At 48.6% G+C, this 15,856-nt stretch overlaps 1 protein-coding gene across 1 annotated transcript in view; it reads left to right on the top strand.

Annotated features, from left to right (window-relative positions):
• The window catches only part of TTC33 (tetratricopeptide repeat domain 33), a 678,801-nt gene that overhangs the window by 656,864 nt on the left and 6,081 nt on the right, over positions 1 to 15,856 (top strand). The window lies entirely within an intron of this gene.

Below are 15,856 nucleotides of genomic sequence, written 5' to 3'. Positions count from 1 at the left end.
GCAGCTCAAAATCCTACACAGGGTGTACGTGACTGGCCCCAGGCTTGTGCATATGGGCTACTCGATCGATGGGCTTTGTCGCCGCGGCTGCGGCGCCCTTGCCACTTTTATGCACATTCTCTGGGAATGCCCCGCCATAGCCTCCTACTGCAGACGTGTGCATCGGATTATGGATGAGGTGACTGGGGTGGTAGCGACTGCGGAAGCTAGGAGATGCCTCCTCAACATTTGGGAACCGACGGATCACAATGTGGCTCAGACGCAGTGGGTGACCCTCGGCAACATGGTGGCCAAACGCGATATCGCGCAGAAGTGGGGGGCCTCGGTAGCTCCCATGGTGGTGCAATGGAAAGCCAACATGGATTGGTGTATGTTCAGGGAAAAGACGGTCTATGTTGCCAGGGGTAAGCCCAAAAAGTGGATGAAAGTGTGGGGGGCCTGGAATGCCTACAGGGGAGACATTTGTGTGCCCCCAGAACCTGTCTCTTTGGAGGAACATCTGTCACCGTAACCTGTGACACCAACTGCAACACGCTGTAATGTTGTATCCTGTTTCCTCTTCTCCCCCCCTCCTATCCTGATCTGTTCTCCTGTATTCGTGCTTGTGTTCCCGTTGCTCCCCCTGCCCCACTGCCAACGCTTCACTGGTTTCTTCTACCCCATTGCCACTCTTTATGCGCCTTCTGGGGTCTTTTTCTTTTCTTTCTCTATGTTCCTTTATGACATAAAATAATAAAATCAACCTTCATTGTACTGTGACATTGATTCTTGCACTATTGCTCTCCTGTTTCTACATGCTGCCTTGCCTCCGGGATGTTAGGCTGAATAGCTGTGTGCACTTTTTTAAAATAAAGGTTTTAAAAATTAAAAAAAAAAGAAATAGAGATTAAAAGATCTCCTACCAGATCCTCCTGATAAGCAACAACATTCTCAGTCTCAAATTCCTCTGGTCTAACCTTGGTGTCTGGCAATCTGGGCAGGCAATCCGCTACACTATTACTCCATCCAGGTACATACTCTATGTTGCACGTAAAGTCTTGGACACTAACAGCTAACCTAGCTAGTCTGCCCGAACAACTTTTAATTCCCCCTGCAGCTAAAACTTTCAACAGAGGTTTATGGTCTGTCCTGAGTGTGAATTGAACTCCCCACAAATAAACTTTAAAGTATCTCTGTGCCCATGCAGCCGCTAATGCCTCTCGCTCAATGACCGAATAGTTCCTCTCACATACGGTCAAAGAACGAGACGCAAAAGCAATTGTGTTCAATGGTGCACCTCGTTTCTGTTGTAAAACTGCCCCAATTCCCACAGAGCTTGCATCCAGAGTGAGGAAAGTAGGCATAGAATGTTCAGAACTTGACAAAATGTTGGCATTTACAATATCGTTCTTAATTAATTCAAAAGCATCCTTTTGTGCTGCCCCCCACGTAAATACTTTCCCTTTCCTCAATATATCTCTCAGGGGTTCGACCTTTTCTGCAAAATTGTGCACAAATTTCGCATAGTACTCCACCATGCCCATAAAGGAGCGAAGTTTGTCCTTGTCATCAGGTTGTGCAACATTACATATAGCACTGACCAGATCTTTTTTTGGTTGAATACCATTTCCAGTAACATGGTACCCTAAATAGTCAACTTCTTTAGCTGCAAAGACGCATTTGTCTTTGCGCAATGTCAGTCCAGCCTGTATTAGGCACGACAATACTTTCTCCAAAATGAATTTGTGGTCATTCAAGTCTCGACCATATATTAATATGTCGTCTTGAAAAAAAAAACTCTTTCAATATTCTTGAGGATGTCAGCGATAATCCTTTGAAAAGCACTCGCAGCTGAACAAAGTCCAAAAGGTAACCTCTTGAACTGATATGTGCCCTCTGGGGTGATGAACGAAGTGTACTCTTTAGAATCTTGATGAAGTTTTATCTGGTGGTAGGCACTTCGTAGGTCAAGTTTGGAGAACACCTTACCACCACCCAAGCTTATACAATTTCATTGATGTTGGGCAGAGGAAATTTATCCATCACAACTGCTTTGTTCAAGCTTCTCATATCGACACAGAAGCGCAATGAGCCATCCTGTTTTTGAGTGATAACGACCGGACTTAACCATTGTGTTGCTTCTACTGTCTCAATGATGTCCTCTTCCAAAATTTGACTAATGATCTTCCTTACCTCATCTCTGGCCGACAAGGGTATCTTTCGCGCAACATGTTTGACTGGTACAGCATTCTTTTTTATTTTAATAACATGTTGGTATCCTATTGCCACTCCCAACACTGTGTTAAAGACCTTCTCATACTGATTTAAAATAACATTTATATCACTTTTGTCATCATCAATACACATGACTGGTGGATCAGCTCTAGGGTCTATTCTTATATTTAAAGCATATTGATGTAACCAGCCCAAAATAGCGGGACCATGAGGCGAAACATAGATTCTACCGTGAGTGGATCTTCCTTTGAAGATGATGGATGCTTCAAAATACCCTAAAACTCCAATGCTCACCCCTTGATAACCTTTTAAAACAACATCCGTCACAATTAACTTTTCTGTAGAACAAGAAGTCTCATACAATTTTCGGGGGATGATCGTGTACAGTGAACCAGTGTCTACTAAAAGACTCAACGTCTTTCCATTCACATCAAAATCTGCTTTTGGGCGGGACAAGAGAATATGCCCTGTTTCCTCTGGATCATGGTTAGAAACAATCATCATGACTTCTGCCTCGTCATCCGTTGTGTCACATTCAACCATCGCTATCTTTTTAGTGTTCCTGTCTTACACATACGTGCCAAATGTCCCTTCCTTCCGCATTTTAAGCAGTCTCTCGTTAAAGCACTACAAGTCCCAAGTCCTATCCCCAAGGAAAGATGATGGGACTTGGGACTAGTTGTGTTTGGGACGAGTTGTGTTTGAGTTGTGTTTGGGATGTGTTAGTAACTGTTTGGGATGTGTTAACTCTATCTTTAGAATGTGTGTTGTGTACTTTTATAATCCATGTGTACACTAACCTTAATGTTCTATCTTTTAGAATGTACTGTGTACTTTTATATGGAGGTGTACATCGAAGCTAATTTTACCTATTCTAATTTCATCTTTTTGATTTCCCTAAAGAAAGGAGATGTGTTGTATTTAGCCTGTCTCTTTTCTGCTCATGGGATTTCACTGTGTCTCACATGATGTCACCACCAGAATGTTTGGTGACATCATGGAGTGTTGGGGGCTTAGCCTGGTGACAACTGGCAGTTGGAACCAGGCAGGCTGAGTGACAAGCAGGTCACTCCTGGTGGGTCTTTTATATTAACATCTTGAAGACTTGACCTGAAATCTATCTTGAATAAAACAACCTAAATTATACCCGGCTCCAGACATCTATTTACAACATAGCCCTTGCCTTCCCACAATGGATTAACTTTGCCATTTAACCAAATGACCCTTTGAATTAACCAACTGACTTTAAGTTTAAGAGTGCTGTAAAGTTCTGCCAGTCTTGTAAATTGAGTGATATGAAGCACCCTAGTTTCCAATACTTTTGCTCTCTTGCCTGTGTGTTCCAGTTTGGAATCCTTGCTGTTTCTTTGAAGACATGGTCCACATCAGCCCTCGTTAAGTACCTGGGCATGTTTGGTATCAAACATGTTGGAATCATACCCCAACACCATTATTACTTTTTGTATGCATCGTTAAGAGAATTAGCAAGTTGACTTAAAAACGTACAACTTAAATATCCAATATCCAATATGTAAGAAAGGCCATAACACAGTGTTGTCTTTGCACAAATGTAGATCTTGTGGCAATGAATGGCCCATAGCTAGACCATCAACTGGTGAGTGGGCCATCCACCATGGGTAGATGACGACAACAACAAAACTGCTTTGTTTTATGATGGACTTAGACATCCTGCTTAGTAGAAATAAGGTTAGATGTATAAACACCGAACTGAAAAAAAGGAATACAGTTTAAAAATGTACTGAGATCCTCTCAACTTCTGAGCCTGGTAGTTATAACAGTCCATATAACAAAGGACTGTAGTTTAGGATTACAGAGCAACTTGTGAGACAACATTTTATATTTCAGTCTTCATGCTTTCTCTCCCAAGATCTCCTCCCCAGGATTTCAGTCAAGGTTATATCCAGTGCTTCATTTGTAGAGGAATGAGTGCCATTGCCCGAAGCCCTGCCCAGAAACCCACGACCGGCACTATTATATATCAGCGTACCGAATGCCAAACTGTGTACTCTGGAAACCACCTCATGCCACTTTATTTGGATACCAGACACCTCTACCTGTTTATATTGTTTCTGCAGGTTCCTACTCTCTCCCTTTGTGACTGTTTTCCTGCCTTTCTCCTTTACTCCAGTGTTTTTTCCCTCTCTTGTTCTAGGAAAATGTCCTTTGAAGCAAAATCAGTGCCATACACCAATAAGCATTTACAATGCAATGGTCTCGTCTTTGCTAAAGTTAGAGCTATTGGCATTGCAAATGGCATTTTTTTCATTTTTCATTTTTAAAAAAAAACATAAATACATGGTATTGTCATTTACAATGGCAATAGGTGAGCATTAGAGAGTAGTAGAGAGTATTAGCAGTGATTAATAGTTAGTAGAGAGTGACTAGTTTATTAATAGAGAGTATACTTGAATAGAGTAGAGTAGGAGTGAGTTGTAGGCAATAGTAGTTAGTGAGTAGTGTAGATTAGCAGAGAGTAGTATAGAGTGAGTAGTAGATAGTGTGTAGAGAGCATGTAGGAGTTAGCGAGAGACAGAGTAGTAGTGAGTAATGAAAAGTACTATATATACAGAGGCAAGAAAAACGAGCACAACCAGGGGGCAGAGGCAAGAAAAGCGAGCAAAACCAGGGGGCAAAGGCAAGGAAAGCAATCACAACCAGGTAACGGAGGCAAGAAAAGAGAGCACAACCAGGGAACAGAGGCGAGAAAAGCGAGCACAACCAGGTAACAGAGGCAAGAAAAACGAGCACAACCAGGGGGCTGAGGCAAGAAAAGCGAGCACAACCAGGGGGCAGAGGCAAGAAAAACAAGAAAAGCGAGCACAACCAGGGAACAGAGACAAGAAAAGCGAGCACAACCAGGGAACAGAGGCAAGAAAAACAAGCACAACCAGGGGGCAGAGGCAGGAAAAGCGAGCACAACCAGGGAGCAGAGGCAAGAAAAGCAAACACAACCAGGGAACAGAGGCAAGAAACCGAGCACAACCAGGGGGCACAGGCAAGGAAAGCGATCACAACCAGGGAACAGAGGCAAGAAAAACGAGCACAACCAGGGGGCAGAGGCAAGAAAAGCGAGCACAACCAGGGGGCAGAGGCAAGAGAAGCGAGTACAACCAGGGAACAGGTGCAAGAAAAGCAAGCACAACCAGTGGGCAGAGGCAAGAAAAGAGAGCACAACCAGGGAACAGAGGCAAGAAAAGCTAGCACAACCAGGGAACAGAGGCAAGAGAAGCGAGCACAACCAGGGGGCAAAGGCAAGGAAAGCAATCACAACCAGGGAACATAGGCAAGAAAAACGAGCACAACCAGGGGGCAGAGGCAAGAAAAGCGAGCACTACCAGGGGGCAGAGGCAAGAGAAGCGAGCACAACCAGGGAGCAGAGGCAAGAAAAGCGAGCACAATCAGGGGGCAGAGGCAAGAAAAGCGAGCACAACAGGGAACAGTGGCAAGAAAAACTAGCACAACCAGGGGGCAGAGGCAAGAAAAGCGAGCACAACCAGGGGGCGGAGGCAAGAAAAGAGAGCACAACCAGGGAACAGAGGCGAGAAAAGCGATCACAACCAGGGAACAGAGGCAAGAAAAACGAGCACAACCAGGGGGCAGAGGCAAGAAAAGCGAGCAAAACCAGGGGGCAGAGGCAAGAAAAGCGAGCACAATCAAAGGGCAGAGGCAAGAGAAGCGAGCACAACCAGGGAACAGAGGCTAGAAAAGTGAGCACAGCCAGGGAACAGAGACAAGAAAAACGAGCACAACCAGGGGGCAGAGGCAAGAGAAGCGAGCACAACCAGGGAACAGAGGCAAGAAAAGCGAGCACAACCAGGGAACAGAGGCAAGAAAACGAGCACAACCAGGGAACAGAGGCAAGAAAAACAAGCACAACCAGGGGGCAGAGGCAAGAAAAGCGAGCACAACCAGGGAGCAGAGGCAAGAAAAGCAAACACAACCAGGGAACAGAGGCAAGAAACCGAGCACAACCAGGGGGCACAGGCAAGGAAAGCGATCACAACCAGGGAACAGAGGCAAGAAAAATGAGCACAACCAGGGGGCAGAGGCAAGAAAAGCGAGCACAACCAGGGGGCAGAGGCAAGAGAAGCGAGTACAACCAGGGAACAGGTGCAAGAAAAGCAAGCACAACCAGTGGGCAGAGGCAAGAAAAGAGAGCACAACCAGGGAACAGAGGCAAGAAAAGCTAGCACAACCAGGGAACAGAGGCAAGAGAAGCGAGCACAACCAGGGGGCAAAGGCAAGGAAAGCAATCACAACCAGGGAACATAGGCAAGAAAAACGAGCACAACCAGGGGGCAGAGGCAAGAAAAGCGAGCACTACCAGGGGGCAGAGGCAAGAGAAGCGAGCACAACCAGGGAGCAGAGGCAAGAAAAGCGAGCACAATCAGGGGGCAGAGGCAAGAAAAGCGAGCACAACAGGGAACAGTGGCAAGAAAAACTAGCACAACCAGGGGGCAGAGGCAAGAAAAGCGAGCACAACCAGGGGGCGGAGGCAAGAAAAGAGAGCACAACCAGGGAACAGAGGCGAGAAAAGCGATCACAACCAGGGAACAGAGGCAAGAAAAACGAGCACAACCAGGGGGCAGAGGCAAGAAAAGCGAGCAAAACCAGGGGGCAGAGGCAAGAAAAGCGAGCGCAATCAAAGGGCAGAGGCAAGAGAAGCGAGCACAACCAGGGAACAGAGGCTAGAAAAGCGAGCACAGCCAGGGAACAGAGACAAGAAAAACGAGCACAACCAGGGGGCAGAGGCAAGAGAAGCGAGCACAACCAGGGAACAGAGGCAAGAAAAGCGAGCACAACCAGGGAACAGAGGCAAGAAAACGAGCACAACCAGGGGGCAGAAGCGAGAAAAGCGAGCACAACCAGGGGGCAGAGGCAAGAGAAGCGAGCACAACCAGGGGGCAGAGGAAAGAGAAGCGAGCACAACCAGGCAACAGGGGCAAGAAAAGCGAGCACAACTAGGGAACAGAGGCAAGTAAAGCGAGCACAACCAGGGGGCAGAGGCAAGAAAAGCGGGCACAACCAGGGGGCAGAGGCGAGAAAAGCGAGCACAACCAGGGAGCAGAGGCAAGAAAAGCAAGCACAACCAGGGGGCAGAGGCAAGAAAAGCAAGCACAACCAGGGGGCAGAGGCAAGAAAAGCGAGCACAACCAGGGGCATAGGCAAGAGAAGCGAGCACAACCAGGGAACAGAGGCAAGAGAAGCGAGCACAACCAGGGAACAGAGGCAAGAAAAACTAGCACAACCAGGGGGCAGAGGCAAGAGAAACAAGCACAACCAGGGAACAGAGGCAAGAAAAGCGAGCACAACCAGGGGGCAGAGGCAAGAAAAGCGAGGACAAACAGGGAACAGAGGCTAGAAAACCAATCACAATCACAATCCACCGCTACAGCAGTGGTCAGTGAGGCCAATTCTCAGACCTTTTCTGCGAACCCGGTCCCCTCTCCAGCAGCGTGCGACTGTCCTCCAATCGCTCACATCACCCTCCGGCGCCACTGCTCTTCACAGCTTTGCCAGCGTTCTCTCCCTTCCTTAGCCAGGGCCAGCGCTGCCCAATTCGGTCGCCGGCTGCCTCCCTGTGTCTCCTCGTTCTTGCACTCAGGGTCGCCCAAGCCGCCCAGTCTCTCGGGGGGCCGCAGGCACCCGCGCTCACCTTGTCTCTTCCTCTGAGCGCCTCCTCATAGCTCACCAGGTTCCCACCCCTTCGCCAACGAGCCCCACTCACCGGGCTTTCCTGGGCTGCCGGTCTCCTGGGCGGCGTCTCGCTCCTGGGTTGCGGGCTGCATGGGGCTTCTTACCGGGCTGCTGGCACCTGCGGGGCCTCTCCCCCTGGCGCTATACAGCTTCTCTCGGCGGGCAGGGGTATCTCTGGTCTCCCTCTCCACACGGGAGACCAGCAAGGTGGGGGACAGCTTCTTAGCCTCCTGGGACACTCCTCTTCGGGCGGGGCTCTCTCCCGCTCATGGGAGCCCCGCGGACTCTGGCCTGGCTTCTTTGCGTGGCAACGCCTGCGGCTGGGACCAATACCAGTGCGGCGGCCTTGTGACGTCAGCAGCAGCCCGGCCGGGGATTCCTGGGCCAGCGGCAGTGAGTTTATCGGAGTAGGCACCCTCTTTAAGGCAAAGCCCCTGGCGGGGTGAGCACCCGCTAGGGGTATCAGAATAGCGGCAAGGTGCCTGGTGGGGTGGGCACCCGCTAGGGATATAAATGAGCAGATGTGCGGGCCCCGTCCTTTGCAGGCTGGGGGGGGGCATGTTTTTCTTTCTCCTGCCCCCCTCCCTCCCTGCCCAGTACAAACACGCATCTGAGAAGTGCTGCTATCCGCCTGTTGTCTGCTCACGCTGCCTGCATGCGCCAGTCGGCCCTCTGATTGGTTAATAAAGAACACCAATGGTAGTGTTTATTTGGTAGTTGTCAATGAATCAGAGAGCCGACTTGGGCGTGCAGGCAGCGTGATGGGGGTGTGTTTTGGACTGAGGACGTCATGGAGAGAAAGAACCGAAAAAACATGCTCCCCAATCCGAAAAAGACGGGGCTTAAATTGACAGAAAAACCTCTTCTCCAATGGCTTGCCGCCGTTTAGGAAGCCAGCCAATGGAGAAGAGGGGCGGGTTAAAGCCTCACTACTAAGAAACATAAAATCTCGCCAGCGAGACTGCTCAAGCCCAGCCTACGCTAGCCGAGACCTAAAAATGAGTGCCAGTGAAGCCCACCTGCTCAAATTAAGTGCTGATCATATCACCAATTTCTTGCTCAATTTCAGGCCTGGATTCAGAATTATTTAGGCCCTTGGCTCGAGTCAATTCAGTGTTGGAAGTTATTTGCACAGGTTCCATGCACTACTCATTACTGTGTTCTAAATCTCATTTAGGAGTGCACATTTTCACCAATCGTGATTTTGTGACTCAGGAATAGGAGCTTGCACGTGGCACAAATATGTTTGTGTGCTATGTTTCTATGTCTGTAAATAAAGGCAGGCATGTTTATAAAATAATTGATTTCAGACCACAGTGGGAATGCAAAGCCTTAAAGAAACGGTATACATGATGTGGAATTTAATTTTAAAACTTAATTATAAACCCCACTGTCTCCGCATCCTGCACACCTTTGCACAGGCTTCTGGCCTTCGGGTGAACCCCGATAAATCAGTCCTAGAACCCTTCTATCTGTCCTGTGAATGTTTCGACTGGCAGTCCACTATACCACTCCGCTGTCAATCATTCAAATACCTGGGGATATGGATAACTTTACTCCCCGAGCTTAGCTGGGCCCTCGACGCCGCTACCCTGGTGAAACGGGCCAAAGCGGACCTCCAGAAGTGGCAAACACTGCCCCTGAACCCCATGGGGTGGGTCACCCTCTTTAAAATGATGGTACTCCCCCCGTTCCTTTATGTTCTTCAAAATACCCCCCTGTGCTTCCCTAGGACCTGGTTTCGCGAATTAGAAAGCATGGCTAACAGGGGCGGCTGGTGACATTTGAATGTGGTGAGGCAGAAAATTAGTGGTGGAGCACACTGCGGCGAACGAGCGTAGCGAGTGAGCTCGAACAACAACCTAAGGCGGGTTTGGGGAGTTTCCTCCCCCTACCCGAGAAAAGTTTGAAGAATGAGTGGGCAAATAGTGCATTTTCAAGCAAATTTGAGAACACATGCACTTTACTCTTCACAGTCAAAAACGAGGTGAGGGTTGGCCTAAACTAATTTAGAATTAGTCTAAACCCACGCTCGCCTCCTTTTTGACTGTGAAGAGTAACGTGCTTGTGGTTATGTAGATGCTTAAAAACATACATCCCATCCTAGTCCACCTAGCCTGACTCGCACAAAAAAATATATAATTGAGCCTCTACTCATCTCTCTTGCAGACAGAATATCAGTTGTATTTTTTTGGCACAGCTCTGATGATGAGAGAGTCGGGACTGCAGGCTTTTACTCGGCATATTCAAGTTTTTGAGCTACAAATCCTACGTCAGTCAAGTTTTATGCAACTGTTTCCCTTGATCAACCTTCCAACACAGGAAGATGTCAGGCCGTGTGAATGTACCATACAGAACAGCAACAGCCTGTGATTCACTATCGCTGCTCCACACATCTATCACCATTCCAAAGGCCTGCGCATGCACTGTAGTGTGCAGCAGCCATCCGTGCGCACTGAGCTCCAAAGAACTACCATCACTCCCGAGCCCTATACTGCACAAAAAAAGCAAATACCTCCGCCCCACAACACCATCACCTTTCTCAAGACTTTCGGAAGCCACTGTGCTAAACAGAAACAGGCCACTGCCTCCCATCAAACTAGCATCACTTCGAAGACTAAATGATGGATAACCAACTATCTGCCATCTCAAATCTGCCAAGCTGTCCCCAGAAGGATGGTGCCTGAAGGGAACTATTCTGATAGATAGGTTATGTTTTTACCTCAAATATCTATGAATACCCACTGTGTGTGGTGTTGCAGCTACTGCACGCATGCATACCCACGTAGGGTGCTTGTAGTAGAGATAGAGCTAATGGAAGCTGCCATTATAAAAGATGAGTCAATTGTGTCTTTCCCATGTCAAAAATGCCTGGAGATATGTGTGACAGGCTGCAGAGTGCCACAGGCTATGCAGCCTGTCATACTGCAGGAAAAGCATACATATGTAGCTCGCTTGAGGGTTGAAGAAATTAATAGTGTACATGATGTGGTTAGGTTGGCCGACACATGACTGGGTCTTCAAAAACCATGTCTAAACCAGTGAAATCTTAGACTGCTGCGTTTGAGGAGGTGGAAAGGCACACTGAGATGGGGTGTGTTGCTTTAGGTGATCAAGATGCTCAGCTGCTAAAGTCTACCTGGAGAAGGTATAGGCTATATTTGAGGATGCTTCTCTGCATGTTGGTTGTGGAGAATTCCAGTGGTGCTGAAAGTAGGGATGCAGGAGGTGCTTCAGCACCCCCATAAATCTTGAAAGAGTTTAGGAGAATGAACAATGACGGGTCCACTCAATGTGTTTTTTGTTCAGGCAGCATTTTTTTTCATTTTTCAAAGATAACTCACCAAAAAGCCCCCTATGCTTTTAGTGAGGTGGCATTACTGGCCAGCACCCCTTTAGCACCCTACGCTGTTCCAGGACCAGGGCGTGAATTCTCCACGCTGGTCTTTCCACAATTCCCTGGCAGAAATTCTTGTAGGCTGGCAAGGGAGGCTGTGTCTGAGCTCGCTGCACGTCACCACTGGGGCACATACAAGCTCCATCCCATACATACAGAGAAAATCTGATTTAGGAAACCGCGTCTGGGGAGGTGGGGGAGGCACTGAAGACTTAGTATCCTTGCCAGACGAGGCAGGGCCCCCACTGTGGAGCTCGGGGATCTGGAGGGCCGCAGCTCCCCTCCACTGCCTCCAGCTCAGAAACCAAGAGCAGGGCCAAGCCTCTTGTGCACTCCCTGTAAGACCGACCCCAATGCCAGTTCTGGTTTCGGTGCAACAGCTAGGCCGCTCTGCACCGAAACATGCTTAATGTCCTTCTTGTGTTATACTCTGCTGAAGGACTTGCCAAAAACTACTCTGAGAGCCCCCCCCCCCCCGTTTCACAAAATGGCCCACCTTTTGGGAGCAGTGTGCGCAGCCCATCCAGGGCTGCTTTACTCATCCCGGGAAAAGTGCATGGATTTATGGTGGAAGTTTCCCACCCTCCCTCTTTAGCACTGCTAAAATGTTCCTTACAGTTCACCAAAGCCAATTTTCCATTACTGCCAGTGCCTAGTGCTTTGTAAAACACATTGTACACCTGAGCCTCTTTTATATAGCGCTAACTCGAACCGAAGGTATCAGAGTGCTTTAAATGAGCACCAGTTGCATTACAGATAGGTACATTTATTTTGTTACACACAGGGAGAATAGGGGATTTGCCCAAAATCAAAGGATGTTGTACGCCCCTGCAGAGACTTGAGTCTGCTTCCCCAGCTTCGAGGAAGCCCTTTGGTTGAAATGGGCATTGCCGTCTGGTCAACATTACAGGCTATTAATGAATACATACAAATTTCATTAAAAGAAATTCTTGTTTGCGCTATATAAAAGTTAAAAAAAACAAAATATTACTTTAAAAAATGCCTGTCTGGGCCTTACCTGGGCTGCCTGGTGAACTGCTGACTCCTCAGTTCACTTTAACGGACAGCAACCTGCAGTCAGTGACAGTCGAGTCAGTGCTGTGGCACTGGCAAGTAGCAAGCGTTGGGACTATCTGCGCCTTCCAGCAGTGTACTGCAGTGATGATGGACTGTCTAGGGACTCGAGTGGTCTCTAAATGCAGTCCGTGTCCATCTAGCTGGAGTACGATGACGCAGGAAATGGCTTCCTTCCAGTAAGTTCCACCACCACAGAGAAACTCCAAGTTAACTGTAAGTGCTTTAGAAAGTGCAGTTCCACAGAAGCATTCACACAGGGGTGCCTTGCCAGAACTCACATCTACAGTACACGATACGACCCCACAGGTAACTGTCTTGAGCAAGTGAGCTAAGCAACGGTACAATAGCGGCATAGCAAGATTAATTTGGGCGCCTTTCAGCCAAGTTTCACAGTCATTTACACACACCACATGAGTGTTTTATCTTTTACTGCATTATATGGATGACAGAGATAGGTATAAACATTGAGGGAAATAAAACACATCTTCCTCTTAGAGTTACAGATGACTGTTTTGGCAGCAGGTGCAGAAATGTTGCTGCCTTGCGTTAAAAAAAATAATATTTTTCAATTTCTGTGGGTATATATTTTAGTGTCTGGGTGTGAGTAAAGATTACAATTGGACTCCTGCAACAGGCCGCTGAACGCCACATATGCCCAGGCCTTTTCCCCAGCATCTGTCATCGCGCTATATCGAAAAGCTGCATCCAACAGAGATATTCCTGCGCCAGCAGGGTTCCCAAACAATTAGACTATCTAATGAAACAGGCCTGCACAGATACGTGTGTGCCTCCTGCGCAAGCCTCAGATGCGTCATTCAAAAACTAATTTCAGGCAGTCGGAATTTCTGCAGAGATGCACGCGGAAAGCAGTCACTGCACTTGTCAAGTCTGCGCAGACTCCATTCCTCTGTCACACCCTTCCCCAACTCGTCACATGGTGGAGTCCCACCCACGTCCTGTAACGAGTTGGAAAAGGGTGGGGTGACAATGCTCTCCACTCTCCGATTGACGTGGAGGCTTAGCAATGCCGGGCTTGGTTTTCAAACGCCCGGGGCTGACTTTGCCTCCACGCTATCAGAGGGTGTAAACTCGGCCCTGAAGCAAGGTCTTTGCCGAGCTGATGACCTCACAGGCTTCAGGGCTGAGAGCATTGTAGAGTCACGTGACGTGACTGTGTTCACAATGTCAGCTTCAGTTGTGTCCAGCTGGTGTCGGTGATTGGGGAAGAGAGTTCCTGTCTAAATTAAAAAAGTACAAAAAGGGGATTTTTAAAATAAAGTTTGTTAAAAGAAACTGTTCACTTTAAAACATTTATGAGCAGCATTGAGTGTGAATGAAACGTGGCGGGGCAGAGCCCCAATGCCCTATGGCAGAAACCGTCACTGATGGCTAATAGGTTCCTTTGGGGTCTGACGCTGAACGTATGTAGGATCCCATCGTTCGATGGGGGTCTGGGGATGATCCACTTATATCTGTACTATCTTGCCACGCGCCTACTCTCTATACACAACTGGTTCAATTGGGGATGGTCCGATCCGGCCTACATGCTCGAACCTGGAGTACTTGGCCTAACTAACGTTCAATCCATGTTGTATGGGGCTCCTATCCCTTCCCACTTACCAGAGGCCTTTTCCCCAGCATCTGTCATCGCGCTATAACGAAAAGCTGCATCCAACAGAGATATTCCTGCACCAGCAGGGTTCCCAAACAATTAGACTATCTAATGAAACAGACCTGAACAGATTCGTGTGTGCCTCCTGCGCAAGCCTCAGATGCGTCATTCAAAAACTAATTTCAGGCAGTCGGAATTTCTGCCGAGATGCGCGCGGAAAGCAGTCACTGCACTTGTCAAGTCTGCGCAGACTCTATTCCTCTGTCACACCCTTCCCCAACTCGTCACATGGTGGAGTCCCACCCATGTCCTGTAACGAGTTGGGAAAGGGTGGGGTGACAATGCTCTCCACTCTCCGATTGACGTGGAGGCTTAGCAATGCCGGGCTTGGTTTTCAAACGCCCGGGGCTGACTTTGCCTCCACGCTATCAGAGGGTGTAGACTCGGCCCTGAAGCAAGGTCTTTGCTGAGCTGATGACCTCACAGGCTTCAGGGCTGAGAGCATTGTAGAGTCACGTGACGTGGCTGTGTTCACAATGTCAGCTTCAGTTGTGTCCAGCTGGTGTCGGTGATTGGGGAAGAGAGTGCCTGTCTAAATTAAAAAAGTACAAAAAGGGGATTTTTAAAATAAAGTTTGTTAAAAGAAACGGTTCACTTTAAAACATTTATGAGCAGCATTGAGTGTGAATGAAACGTGGCGGAGCGGAGCCCCAATGCCCTATGGCAGAAACCGTCACTGATGGCTAATAGGTTCCTTTGGGGTCTGACGCTGAACGTATGTAGGATCCCATCGTTCGATGGGGGTCCGGGGATGATCCACTTATATCTGTACTATCTTGCCACGCGCCTCCTCTCTATACACAACTGGTTCAATTGGGGATGGTCCGATCCGGCCTACATGCTCGAACCTGGAGTACTTGGCCTAACTAACGTTCAATCCATGTTGTATGGGGCTCCTATCCCTTCCCACTTACCAGAGGTCACGCGCTCCGCGTTATTGGCCTGGCAGGCCGCTTTGTGACACACCAAGTGGTCACACACACTGACTCATTGTACACACTTGTGGCAGGGGACCTTGATCAAAGAGGTTAATGGGCTGCGGGGCTTCCCTGTATGGGACCTCATAGGTATCTCACAGCTAGGTTTTGTCTGGGTGGGGGACCACATGCGGTCCTTCGAAGACCTTCAAAATAGATACTCCCTGCACCAATCGCAGTTTTATAAGTACCTGCAATTGCGGCATGCTCTCCATACGCACCTCATAAAGGGTTCACGTCTTCCTGACCATAGCCCGCCTGAGGCACAGATCATCTTTGGGGACCTGAGAAAGGGTGGCATTTCCCGCATCTATGGCACACTGATCAGTAATACCCCTACTTTCCTGGACCGACTGAGAACCCAATGAGAGGAGTGGGTGGGCACCCTGGAGGAGGAGGACTGGCGCGATGCCCTTAGGCTTCCAGGACGGTCACCATGCAACGTTTGGTAAAATTGTATTATTTACATGCAGCCTACCTTACTCCGACGCACCTCCACCGAGCGTTGTTTCGCCCAACCTCAGCCTGTATTAGGTGCGGGCATGACCCAGCTGACTTTCTCCACATGGTGTAGGCGTGCCCCGCCTGTCGCGGTTCTGGGGGTATATCGAGGAAGAACTTACCCAGGTGCTGGGGTGGGAGGTTCCTCACAACCCAAAACACACGCTCCTGGGTATTACTGATGAGTTGGATGGGTCTCGGAATGAGAAGTTGTTCTACACTACAGCAATGGTGGTAGCCAAAAGGGACATAGCGGCCTCCTGTAAATTGCCCTGAGCCCCCGAGTATTGGGCGCTGGCG

This window comes from Lissotriton vulgaris, chromosome 3_1, assembly GCF_964263255.1.
Source record: "Lissotriton vulgaris chromosome 3_1, aLisVul1.2, whole genome shotgun sequence".
Taxonomy (NCBI): Eukaryota; Metazoa; Chordata; class Amphibia; order Caudata; family Salamandridae; genus Lissotriton; species Lissotriton vulgaris.
This window is presented reverse-complemented; position numbering and strand designations above follow the sequence as displayed.